The sequence below is a fragment of the Stegostoma tigrinum genome, chromosome 11, assembly GCF_030684315.1.
Source record: "Stegostoma tigrinum isolate sSteTig4 chromosome 11, sSteTig4.hap1, whole genome shotgun sequence".
Taxonomy (NCBI): Eukaryota; Metazoa; Chordata; class Chondrichthyes; order Orectolobiformes; family Stegostomatidae; genus Stegostoma; species Stegostoma tigrinum.
Genome location: NC_081364.1, coordinates 54,477,387 through 54,489,938, shown reverse-complemented (window position 1 = coordinate 54,489,938; position 12,552 = coordinate 54,477,387).

Here is a 12,552-nt window from a genome sequence, read left to right as displayed (position 1 = left end):
TGCAAAGGCCAATGGGTTCCTAGCTTGTTTGTGAAGGATTAGGACAAGCCCCTGTTTCTAAGATAACAAGGTGTAGAGCTGGATAAACACAGCAGGCCAAGCAGCATCAGAAGAGCAGGAAAGCTGACATCTCAGGCCTAGGCCCTTCTTCTGAAACGTCAGCCTTCCTGCTCCTCTGATGCTGCTTGGCCTGCTGTGTTCATCCAGCTCTACACCTTGTTATTTCAGATTCTCCAGCATCTGCAGCTCCTACTATCTCTGAAACAATTTTAACCCCATTTCTAAGGCTAGTTTTTAAAATCACACTGAAGTTTTTGTTTTGTCACCCAATCATTTCTACTTTTGCTTTTCATTTCAACTGATTAATTAACTTATTTCAGGTTTCACGACTCTAGAGCCTCAAGCTCCATTTCTGTTTGCTCTCCCTTTTGTTGTTCCTCATTTTCTTTGAGGCAATGAAAGTTTTCTTTCCTTCAAATATTTAAAGTCACATTTTCTTTGTATTGTTAACAGTTAACAGCTGCCACTTCCCTTCGATGGATTCACCCAGTCTGGTGTGTGAGATTTGTTTGCTTTGGTGTTAATAAAATGCTACAGGAATGCTTTCTGCACAATAAAGGAGGGTGATAAATGCAAATTGTTTTGCTTTATTGACTTCCTTCTCTCTGAACACAGATGACACATCTCTGCCACATCTCTTCCAGTGCTGCATCTGAAGTACTTCATTTCCACTTCCTTCCCAAGCAAGTTTTTTGCCCTTTGTGATGCCCAAGACATTGGAAAACTGAAATTCTACTTGTTTTGGTGACCACTTGAACTTATATCATCCATTCCTGAGCAATACAAAAGGCAAAGTTTGACATCAGACTGGCAATGCAAATATCACAGATGATTTCCATCTTTGTCTTCCTGTCATGACCTTTCTCATTTCTATTTCATGGTCAGTATCGTGATCAGTGCCCCTTGAAATTGTACTATCATGTCCTTCAAAGCAACCAATAGACTGTTGTGAATAGTGTCCTTTCATGTGCTATGTTTTGAAATTATAACTCATTTGAACATCTTTTTTGTTTACTTGTTTGTGGGATTGAGTGATGTTGGCTGGGTCAGCATTCATTGCCTATCCATAGGTGCCCATGAGAAGGTGCTGGTGAGCTGCCTTCTTGAGCCGCTGCGGTCCATGTGCTGCAGGTAGATCCTCAATGCTGTTAAGAACAGAATTATAACTCATTATAAGTGCAAATTATAGCTATTTATAATGCATTTGTTACAAGGTCCTCTTCAATTTCTTCATCTTTCCATCATCCAACAACAAGCCTTGACTATTAGTCTTTGAGTTTCACATCGGTTTATCGATTTTAAAAAATAAATGCAATGCTGAAAGGTTTACTGATTGGAAAAGAGGTTATGCATTACACAGTAGGGAGGTCCAGGGAAAAAAAAAATTAAAAGTGAGAATAAGTTGCTGGGTTGCATAGTTCATCGAGCACATGTCAACGATGTACATTGCTTCCAACTAAGGTCTTGTTGGCGTCTTCAGTGATGATATATTTTTAGTCTCAATAATAAGTAAATGCTTTTGAGAAAACATTAAACAACAATAATGGGCTGAATTTTAACAGCCTTTTGATGAAGGCCACCACGGCTGGTAAAAAGGTCCAGTGAGGTGCTATTGTTGGGGATGGGTCAGAATGGATGGTGTGGGTTGGTTTGCATTGTCGATGGTATTTGCTAGCATGGAAGCATGGCAGATAAGTTGTCTGTTTGGACCCAAATGACTCACCTTGAGTGACCAATTAAGGGTCACTTCCAGTGCTCGCAGGAATGTTGTAAATGACAGGGGTTGGGCCTGCCATCATAAGGGGAAACCCTCCCTGTAAAGCCTTGTGGACCCCAGCATGTTCTAGGGGTGACAGTGTGTTTTTACATTCTGCGGCTCCTGGAGGGGGACTCCTCCGGCAATATTGTGTGGCAATGCTGCCATTCTGTTTTCCCTCCCTAACTCATGGTGGCGCTCCTGAGCTGACAACCCCAGAGCGGCCAGTTAATCTTCCATCAAGAAACTGCCTCTCTGGAGCCTATTGCCCACTTGAGGGGAATGGGTCACCCGTGCTTTCAGTTCTGGCACGGGCCTCAGCCTTTGAGCCAAATGCATGCCAATGTTTCTATTTATAAAGGATTCATTTAAGTTCTGAAAAGAGGCTAAGAAAGACTTACTTTTATTGGAAAAGAGGAAGTCTTGAGTTAAGCGAAATGTATTTGAAGGCAATAAAAGAAATTTTGATCCTCTGTATTGATAATCTCGAACATCAGGAGGCACATGTTTGGCAATCGCAAGTTAAGAGCACTGAGTGAAGTCTGGCAGACCTTCTTACTCAGACAGGGATATGGGATATACTACAATTGAAGGAAATGGTGTAAATGGATTGAAGCAATGACTAATATGCTTTGGAAAGAATTATTGAATGGTCTGGCATGAAGGACATTCGGTGGTAACTTGCTTGCAAATGGCACTGGCTTCTTGGACTTTCCAGGCAGTATTTTAAACATGGTGCATCTTTGCTGAGAAAGGACCAGGAAGTGGGTACCATTCCTGCCCTTTTGCTTTTTACTGGTTTTCATGGGATTTTAACTGAAATTGAAAGTGTCACCAGCATCCACGAGAGAGGTATGTGATCACATAGCTGGGAAACATTTCAGTGGGGAAGCCAACCATCAGTTTGCAATGCAACAGGTTTCAGAGGATTGCAAAAGAGCGTCCTGTGCAGACAGATAGATTGAACCACGCCTGCAATTTTTCTCTCCTAACTCCATTGACATTAATATTACAGGCTCATTGGGCCCTTTCCCTTAAGGACATAAGAACCAGGAGCAGGAGTAAGCAATTCAGTTGCATGAGCTGCCTGCTCTACCAATTAATACAATCATGACCGATCTCATCTCAGTCTCAACTTCACTTTCCTGCCTGCTGTCCGTAACTCTTCAACCTGTTATGAATGAAAATCTGTGTATCTCCGCCTCAAATTATTTCACCATCCCTCTTCTGCATTGTAAAGAACATTGTCCGAGATCAAGCTGTGGTGATAACTGAAACATATTAAGTGAACTCAATGCCTTGTAAGGTTGCCGTGAGCCGACAGCCTGGAATGGAGCTACCTGTGTACAGTACATATGTATAGCCCCCTTTACATCCCTCATTTTCTTGCCCTGATCGACGACTATCAGCACATACTCATCACACTCAGGAAGACAGACCTCTCATGCACTGCCCTGTCTTGAACTCTACTTTCATTGCTCCATGCCCACAACTCCACTGTCTATTTGTCGTTGAATCTGTCTTTTATGTCCCCAACCACACTGTACAATCGCTTCTCGCCATTTGCCCATGTCAGTCCTAAGACCGCATACAAGCAGCTATTCTACAAGTACTTTGCTTTGTACCACAGATTTCAACAAGGAAAACCACTTACCTCAGACACAACTGCACAAAGTAATGCATTGTTGGAACAAGGAGCCCAATTTACCACACGGACAGAAATCAGGACTGAAAATTTGTCAGTGCTATGTGGAAACAACAGAGACTCTGCTGACACAGTTGAATTAGTAACCCAAAGTTGACAGCACCACCCTGCCAAAAGCCCACCAAAACACCAAAAGGATGAAAACCATCACTGACCACACTGCGTTGCGCAAAATTTGGCCACAGGCTGATGCACAAGTATGTACAACGTTCAGAAGAATCAGTGTGACCAATTGGGTCACCATCAATTCAAAAACAAAGGAAAGGTCCTGCAAAAGGAAATGTTCCAGAGGAATGGAAATCATGTGTCAAGGAAAAAGTTGAAGAAATTAATGTTTCAGAAGCTTAAAGGTTAAAAAAAATTCATAAATGAAGTTAAAGAGATTCAAAACAGATTTTCAACCACCAACCTGGAGATACAAGGCTTTGAAACAGAATTTGAACTTGACAGAGGAGCAGCTGTTTCAATTCTGACCAAAAGCTCACCATCTTAAGTCTGTGAGTATCAGAGCAGATAACATAAATCTCCAAGACCCAGAAGGCTTAGATATGCAGATGCATGAGCAAGTTACCACAAAGTATAGTTACGAAGGATGAAATGTTAGTGAAACAATTTATGTACTTAAGAATCAGAATATTGTATTGTTGAGAAGAAAAATACATATTTGGCTTAGCCTCTAAAGAGAGCTCTTCAGAATGAAGACCGGAGAAAATTTCTGCAAGAAATTCTAAAGCTGTTCAAAGGTTTATGTAACCTAAAAGCAGGAGTATCACATTATTCTGTGGGGAGATGCTAAACCTATTTGCTTGTACAATCCCATGGGAATTAACTTGCAGAAAATTTAAATTGTGGATAGAATGATTGAAAGTGGGGTCATATTTCTAGTGACGGAACTGATGCAATGGAGCTCAGGGCTAGTAAACAGTTCCCAAGACTAATGGAGAACTAAGGTAGCATATGAATCTTATTTGGTTAAACATAGGAGTGACTTAGGGAAATCAATCGTATTTCATCAGTTGATAGTTTGGCAAAATTATGGCAACAAGAAAATTTTTCACAAAATTGGATGCTACCATTGGGTTCTGGCAGATACTTTTGTGTATAGGTTTTCAGATCTTAGAGCAATAATGTAATGGTATTACCCCTATGGGTATAAATAGCACAGTATGAGTGGACCAGGCAGATCAGAGGAGCAGGAAAGCTGATGTTTCGGGTTGGGACCTTCTTCTGAAAATTCTCTGAAGAGGGGTCCTGACCCGAAAGGTCAGCTTTCCTGCTCCTCTGATGCAGCCTGGCCTGCTGTGTTCCTCCAGCTCCACACTGTGTTATCTCAGGCTCCAGCATCGGCAGTTCTTACTTGCTCACAGTGTGAGTGGAGTTAGTTAGGAAGATGGAGAAAAACAAGTGGAGAGAATAGTCTTTCAATAATGTGCAATAAGATTAGTGCCTGGTATATCTCTAGTGATCAAGTGTTGTAGAATGTAGACTTAATATTTAATGAACAGCGTTGTAAAGACAGTCCCTGATCTTGCCTCTCCTTGCCCTGAACACAACTCTTGGATGCAAGCATAAAACCACAAAATAAAAGATGATAGCAGTGACCAGCTGCATTGACTAGAAGGTCATGGCAGCATTGAAGACCAAGAAACAGACCTTAACTCATTTGCTTAACAGAAGAATTTAAAAGGCTAACCTTGCCAATCAAGTCATCAATAGAGCTTTAACACCAACTAATAGGCAAGACAGCAACATTGCTGAATAGCTGTAATGAAGGAAAGATCTCCAAACTGAAAACTGCAGCGAAACCAATACAAACAACCACAAATCTCAATTAAAAAAAATTACAGTTACTAACTTTAGTTACAAGAAAAGAAAAGCTTCGAGAGCCACAAAAGCCGAGCCACCAAGGGGATAAATCTGGAACTATCATCCATGAAACGAGGCCAATTACCAAACACCAAAGGAGCTTTTATACCTTTGATCCCTGAGAAATAACGTTGGAAAGCAATGCTAAGACTTCTAAGGGTGTTTCGGCTTTTAGACTATTTAAGTCTAGGCAAAGTTAACAACAAAAAAATCCTCAGAAATGGCTTTAAAGTGAGTTGATTGGAAAATCAGAAATAAGATTTGTTTCTTTAAGTCTCAGAGGCCTAACAGTAAAGTCATTTAAATCTTTATTATTTTGTTGGCTTTGGGTGACAAACCCAAGCTACTGTAAGCAACTAAGGTGTGAAAATACCTCAAGATGCAGAAAAACATTGGCACGAACAATGTTATGGCAGCCACTTTTGATATAATCACAGAAAGCATTAAATCTTGATTGATGTCATTTGAGAGCATTCTCCCCCATAGATTTTTTAGAAAACTTAATACCATTTTGTTGGAAGAGGATTATCTTGATTCATCTCTATGAAGATGCCATACTAGTATTAGAAACTAAACTTTATATTGAAAAAGGCATTTAGAACAGAAGGAACTTACACAACTTTCAGACTTAGTACACCAATTACAATCTTTAAACAAAGAATCAACAACTCTACTCATCTAACAGTACAGCAAGATAAAAAATATGAATTTAGAATGAGGAAATCAAAATGCCAACAATCACCAATAATTGGCAGAGAGTAGTTAAAAGTCAACTACATGGCTGTGGGTCTGAAATCATAGGCCAGATGAGGTAAGGATGGCACTTTCCTTCCTTCAAGGACATCAGTGAGCCAGATTTTTTTTCCCCAACAATTGACAATGGATTCACGATCATCATTTGTCCCAAAGTTTTTCAAATGCCACCATCTGCCATGGCAGGAATTAAACCCGGGTTCCCAGAACGTTAGCTGGGTATCTGGATTAACTGCCCAGTGACAATACCACTAGGCCATCATTTCCCCCGATTCATTGTTGTCACATGTACCAAGATACAGGGGAAAGTGTTGTTTTGCAGGCAGATCGTTCCATACAAATTGCATCAGTATAGTAGAACAGAGTGCATGATATAGTATTACAGCTACAGAGAAGATGCAGAGAAAGAGAGATGAAATTAACTTTTGAGACGTCCATTTCAAAAGCCTGATAGCAGCAGGGAAGAAGCTATTCTTGAATCTATTCATACATGTAATCAAACTTTTATATCTTCTGCCTGATGGAGGAGAATGGAAGAGAGTATAAATGGGTTGGGAAGGGTTTATGATTATGTTGGTTGCTTTCCCAAGGCAGCGAGAAGTGTAAATGGAGTCAATGGATGGAGGGCTGGTTTGTGTTATTAGTGTTTTCTCCATGTGCATTGCCGTTGTCAATGACCTGTGCACATATACTCTAATTTAAAATTTTATCCCTTATATATTGCCTGTCCATCCTCTTCCTTCCAAAATGCATCATCTCACCCTTCTCCACAATGAACCTCATTTATAACCTATTTACTCATTCCACAACTTGTATATGTCCTTTTGAATTTATACGCTATTTATCTCACAGTTTACAATGCTTTTAACTTTGTATTATCTGCAAACTTTCAAATTGTCCCGATCTATCATTAGCATGTATCTGGAAAAGCAAGGATCCCGATATCGATCCCAGGCGAACTCCACCATGAAACTTCCTGCCGCCAGAAAATATATATTAGCCATTGTTATTTATTTCCTGTTATTCACCAGTTTTGCAACCACATTGCTTTTGTCCCTTTTATTCATAAGCTGGGTATTAGATTGTGCATAGCATCACAATTATTGTGATGGCAGGTGTTTAAAGAAAATGCACAATTACATCTTGTCATACCAAGCATGCTCCATAAACAACTGATTGCCTACAGAGCCAATGAATTTGTTGCAATTTCTAATAAGGTCACAGGAAGGGCTACCAATAGATTCGTTCAATTTGAGAGGGACTACTTTAGTTCTAGTCAACTAACGGTCAATATGGATTGAAGTGGAAAGACTTCATTCAATCACAGCAAACTCCGTAATCAGAGCACTGAAAATTATTTTTAAAAATTCTTGTCTTGAGTAATTAATATCAAACAATGGGTCTTAATTATTGAATCAGGATTTCGGGCAATTCTATCACAGGAAGTTCACTTTGAGGGCAGGTATTAATTGGACTGACTGTAGAGGGTGCACCGTTTCCTTTTCTAGTCCCACTCCCTTTTCTGATCAATAAGTTTTAAATTTAATCAGGTTGGTGATATGGCTAATTATGTAGCTCTCAGTCTGTGTCAGTTTCAGTGTTAAGTCCGCCAGGTTTCTGCAATGACTGGTTCATTAGCAAAAATGAACTTGCTCAAAAGATGCAAACACTGGACAGGCACATATATGCATAAGCTTCTGAGAAGAAACATAAAACATGAAAACTATGCAGAGTATATTCATGGCATGGATACGTTGAATAGCCAAGTTCTTTTTCCCACTGTAGGGGACTTCAGAACTAAAGGGCATAAGTTTAAGGCGAGAGGGGAAAGGTTTAAAAGGGAGCTGAGTGACAACTTTTTCACACAGAAGTTGGTGTGTGTGTGGACAGAGCTGCCAGAGGAAGTGCTGGAGGCAGGTACAATTGCAATATTTGACCTTATAAAGTTTTCCAGACTGTGAATCCATTTCATTTCCCCGCTCCATACAGATAAAATATTGCCGACTAGTGACTTTTCTAAAGCAAAATGTCTTTAGTTCAAAAGTTCAAAATATATTTATATGGGTCCACATAATATTTTCAAAAAAATTAGACTACATTTCTTCATAACAGAGGTGACGAGTTCCGCTCCCCATCCTCAGGAGAAGTGAAAGGTAGAAAGGGCAGGGAGGAATGTCAAGTTACTGATGCAGAGAATCCATGCTAGTAATTTGCTCGACTCAGTGACAGACACATCAGAGAATGATATATACTCACCTGTGGAATTGTTAATTGGGAAGGAGGTTTAACCATATCAGTTGTAGTACACAACTCTAGCCAAATGTAACTTCTCAAGACCACAAGAAGGTAAAACGAGAGAAAAGCCACAGCAAAAAGCAGTGGAGGTGGTACAACTCGATACACAGGATAAAATTCTGAAAATCTTAAAACATGGGCAGAAAGTATCGTGGAGGCACAGGAAGTCAGAAGCCACAGTTGTCAGAAAAAAGAAATCAGCAGAGGTCTTTTATTGTCAGAAGACCTGAAGAAGTATTAAGGAGGAATAGGAAACATTGACCTTATTCTCGACCACAAGTGAAACTGAGTATGATTACCACAGAATGTGGCTCAGCCATGGCTACACTCACCAGGTGGTGTATGCAGTGATACTACTATTCCAGGCGCAATGTTATGCCATAGTGTCGAGCTCAAGTAAATCATCTTGGGACATCCAGTCAGAGTTCCAAAGCATTTTGATCTGTGAGATTCAAACTTTGAACTGTAGGCGTTGGTGATAATAGTTATACTGGCAATAATGATGTTAATAGTATAATGAGATTTATCTACATCATGTTGATATAACTAATATCATGATTCTGCTATCAATAAGATGCCAGTCTAGAACATGCAGACATATGTATTATGAACAAAAGTAGGCCACTTGCCCATCAACCCTGCTCTTTCATTTAATCAGATCAGTTTGTGTTCAAATTCCACATTCCTATCTACCCCAATACCATCTGACTCCTTTGTTTTATAAATATTCAATGGCACTATGTTACCACCTGCTGATGCTAAGTTCCAAAGTCATACCAGGCTTAAAAGGAAAAAAAATTATCTCTGTCCTGAAATGTGACCCCTATTTTTTAAATAGAGCTCCCGAAAATGAACGTGCAAAGAGAAAGATCTTAGACACTACATAAAATAGATATATTTTATTACCTATTGCATTCATATATAAATGGAGTGATAGAGTTACACAGCACAGAAACAAACCCTTCAATCTAACTCATAGAACATAGAACATTACAGCACAGTACAGGCCCTTCGGCCCTCGATGTTGTGCCGACCTGTCATACCGATCTCAAGCCCATCTAACCTACACTATTCCGTGTACGTCCATATGCTTATCCAAGAATACCCAAATTTGACACAGACTGAGTACAAAATGAGAATTTCATTCACATAATAATTTGGTGCATGATTGTGAAAGAACATGCCCTTTATCTCACTTCTTTCAGTCTCCAGTAGCTGGTAACGTTGTTTAACTTGTCTTCAAGGTTGGACAGTGTAACTTTCTATTATTTTAGCTGTGTAAATTAATAACGAGCTAACATGATACGTGAGTATCATGTCCATAAGTTGTTGAAAGCAGCAGGACAAGGAGAGACAGCAATTAAAAAGCACATGCAATCCTGGGCTTTACAAACCAGGACAGTGTATAGAATTAAGTTACGATAAGCCTGTATAAGATGATATTCTGATGTCAGCTAGGTCACGAGTAAGAGACAAGAATTTTTAAAAATTGATTGCATTAGACTGTTCACAGGTAAAGGGACATCTGGTAAGTTGGAGGCTTTCAAAAATGCGATAAGACAGTTCAGAGTCATTGTGTTCCTGTTACAGTAAAAGGTAAGGCTGGTAGGATTAGAGAACAACGGTTGAATAAAGTTATTGAGGTTCTAGTCAAGAATTTTAAAAAATCATATTAAATACAGACAACTGGATTTAAATGAATCTCTTGAACAGTATAAAGAGTATGGGGCATTCTTAAGGAGGAGATCAGGAAGGCAAAGGGGCAATATGAGGTAGCCTTGGTAAATAAGGTTAAAGACAATCCAAAGAGATTCTACAAGTATATTAAGAGCAATTCATCTGACCTGATATCCTAAACTGGCCTGCCAGCATTGGGCCATATCCCTCTAAACCCTTCCCATTCGTTGACCCCTCAGATGCCTTTAAAATGTTGTAATTGGACCAGGTTCCACCACTTCCTCATTCCATATGCACACCACCCGATGCATGAGAAAAGTTACCCTTCAGGCCCCTTTTAAATCTTTCCACTCTCACCTTAAACCTATGCATCTAATTTTGGACTCCCCTACCACAGGCGAAAGATCTTGGCTAGTCACCCTATCCATGCCCCTCATAATTTTACAAACCTCTGTAAGGTCACTCCTCAACCTGTGACGCTCCAGGAAAAATAATGGAGTGTTAATATATGACTTGAAAAGCTTACTAGTGATAAGGAGCAAGTAGCCTTAGGAATATTGCATTGACTCAAAGCGTAAGATACAACATTTTCCTGTTACTATATCATATGGCTTTAAACTGTCCACCTATCTTGTGGTATAGGTGACTCTCAGCATTACTGGCTTGGCAGAACTGTTCTGAGGAAGAGTCACGGGATCCAAAACATTAACTCTTGATTTCTTTTCTTTACAGAAGCTGCCAGTCCTACTGAGCTTTTCCAGCAACTTCTGTTTTTATTCCTGATTTGCAGCATCTGCTGTTTTATCGGTTTTTATTTTGCCCTGTAATTGCTCCCATTAGCAAGTGGCTAATACCAGTCATCATGGAAAGGATCCACACTTGCTGCATTGTTTTGGGTGGTCCTTGCTGAACATTTCACAGTTCGTAGTAGAGAATGCTGTAACTTAAAGGAGGAGTCAAAGGCTTCAACAACTTTGACGTCATTAGCGGTTTCTTCTTGAACCTCTTGGCTTAATAAAATGTCATCACTCTTTTGCTGATTGCAGAGAGTAACAAACTGACCTGGATGCTAAAAGCCGAAAGAACTGTGAATGCTGTAAATCAGGAACAAAAACAGAAGTTGCTGGAAAAGCTCAGCATCTGGCAGTATCTGTAAATAGAAATCAAAGTTAACATTTCAGGCCCAGTGACCCTTCCTCAGAAGTGATGGTCGCTAAGAAAATGTCAGTTTATATGCAGAAGATAGGGTTGACGGAAAGGGTAAAGAGTAAATGATAGTTGAGGATTGACCACAAAGAGAGAGAAGAGCAATTGGACAGACAAAGGAGTTGATAACAATCTGGTTAGGAGGGTGAAAAACTGTTGATGGAGACTGTTAGTGACTAACAATAGGTCATGTAATGGCAGGCAATGTGACAACAAGGCATGTGCAGGGTAATCGGCTAGGACGTGGGAAAGTTCAGGCCCTAAAATTATTGAACATGATATTGAGTCCAGAGGGCTGCGGGGTCCCCATGTGGAAAATGAGGTGTTGTTCTTCCAGCTTGTGCTGAGCTTCACTGGAACACTGCAGCAAGCCAGAGACAGAGATGTTGACCAGGGAGCAAGGTGGCGTGTTCAAGTGGCGGGCACCTGGAAGCTCAGGGTCTTTTTGTGGGCAGACATACATAGACTGTGAAGTGATCACCCAGTCTCGGCTTTGTTTCCCTAATGTACAGGAGATCACATTGTGAGCAGTGGAAGCAGTAGAGTAGATTGGAGGAAGTGCAAATAGAGTGCTGCTTCACCTGGAAGTTATGTTTGCAGCCCTGGATAATGGGGAGGAAGAAGGTAAATGGGCAGGTGTTACACTTCCAGCCATTGCACTGGGAAGGTGCCATGGGGCTGTGGGGGCTGTTGGGAATGAAGGAAGATTGGACCAGGGTGTCCTGGAGGGAACGGCCCCTGCAAAAGATGGACAGGGGAGGAGAGGGGAATATGTGTCCAGCAGTGGCATCTTGCTGGAGGTAACGAAAATGACGGCTGATGATCTCCTGGATGTAAACACTGGTGGGATGGTAGGTAAGGACAAGGGGAACCCTATCGCTGTTGGAGGAGGGAATAGAGGGGGTGAGGGCGGAAGTGCGGGAGATGGGTCAGTCCCAGTTGAGGCCCTTGTTGACAACAGTGCTGGGGAATCTTCGATTGAGGAATAAGGTGGACATTTTGGAGACTCCCTTGTCGAGGTTGTCCTCATATGCAATGGAGACGGAAGGACTGAGAGAATGGAAGCACGGTGCGAGGATATAGACTCCAGGTAGCTGTGGGAGTCGGTGGGTTTGTAGTAGATATAAATGGCCAGTCCATCCCTAGAAATGGAAACAAAGATGTCAAGGAGTGGAGGAGTCATAGATGGACCATGTGAAAATGAGAGCAGGGTGGAAACTAGAAGTGTAAGCGA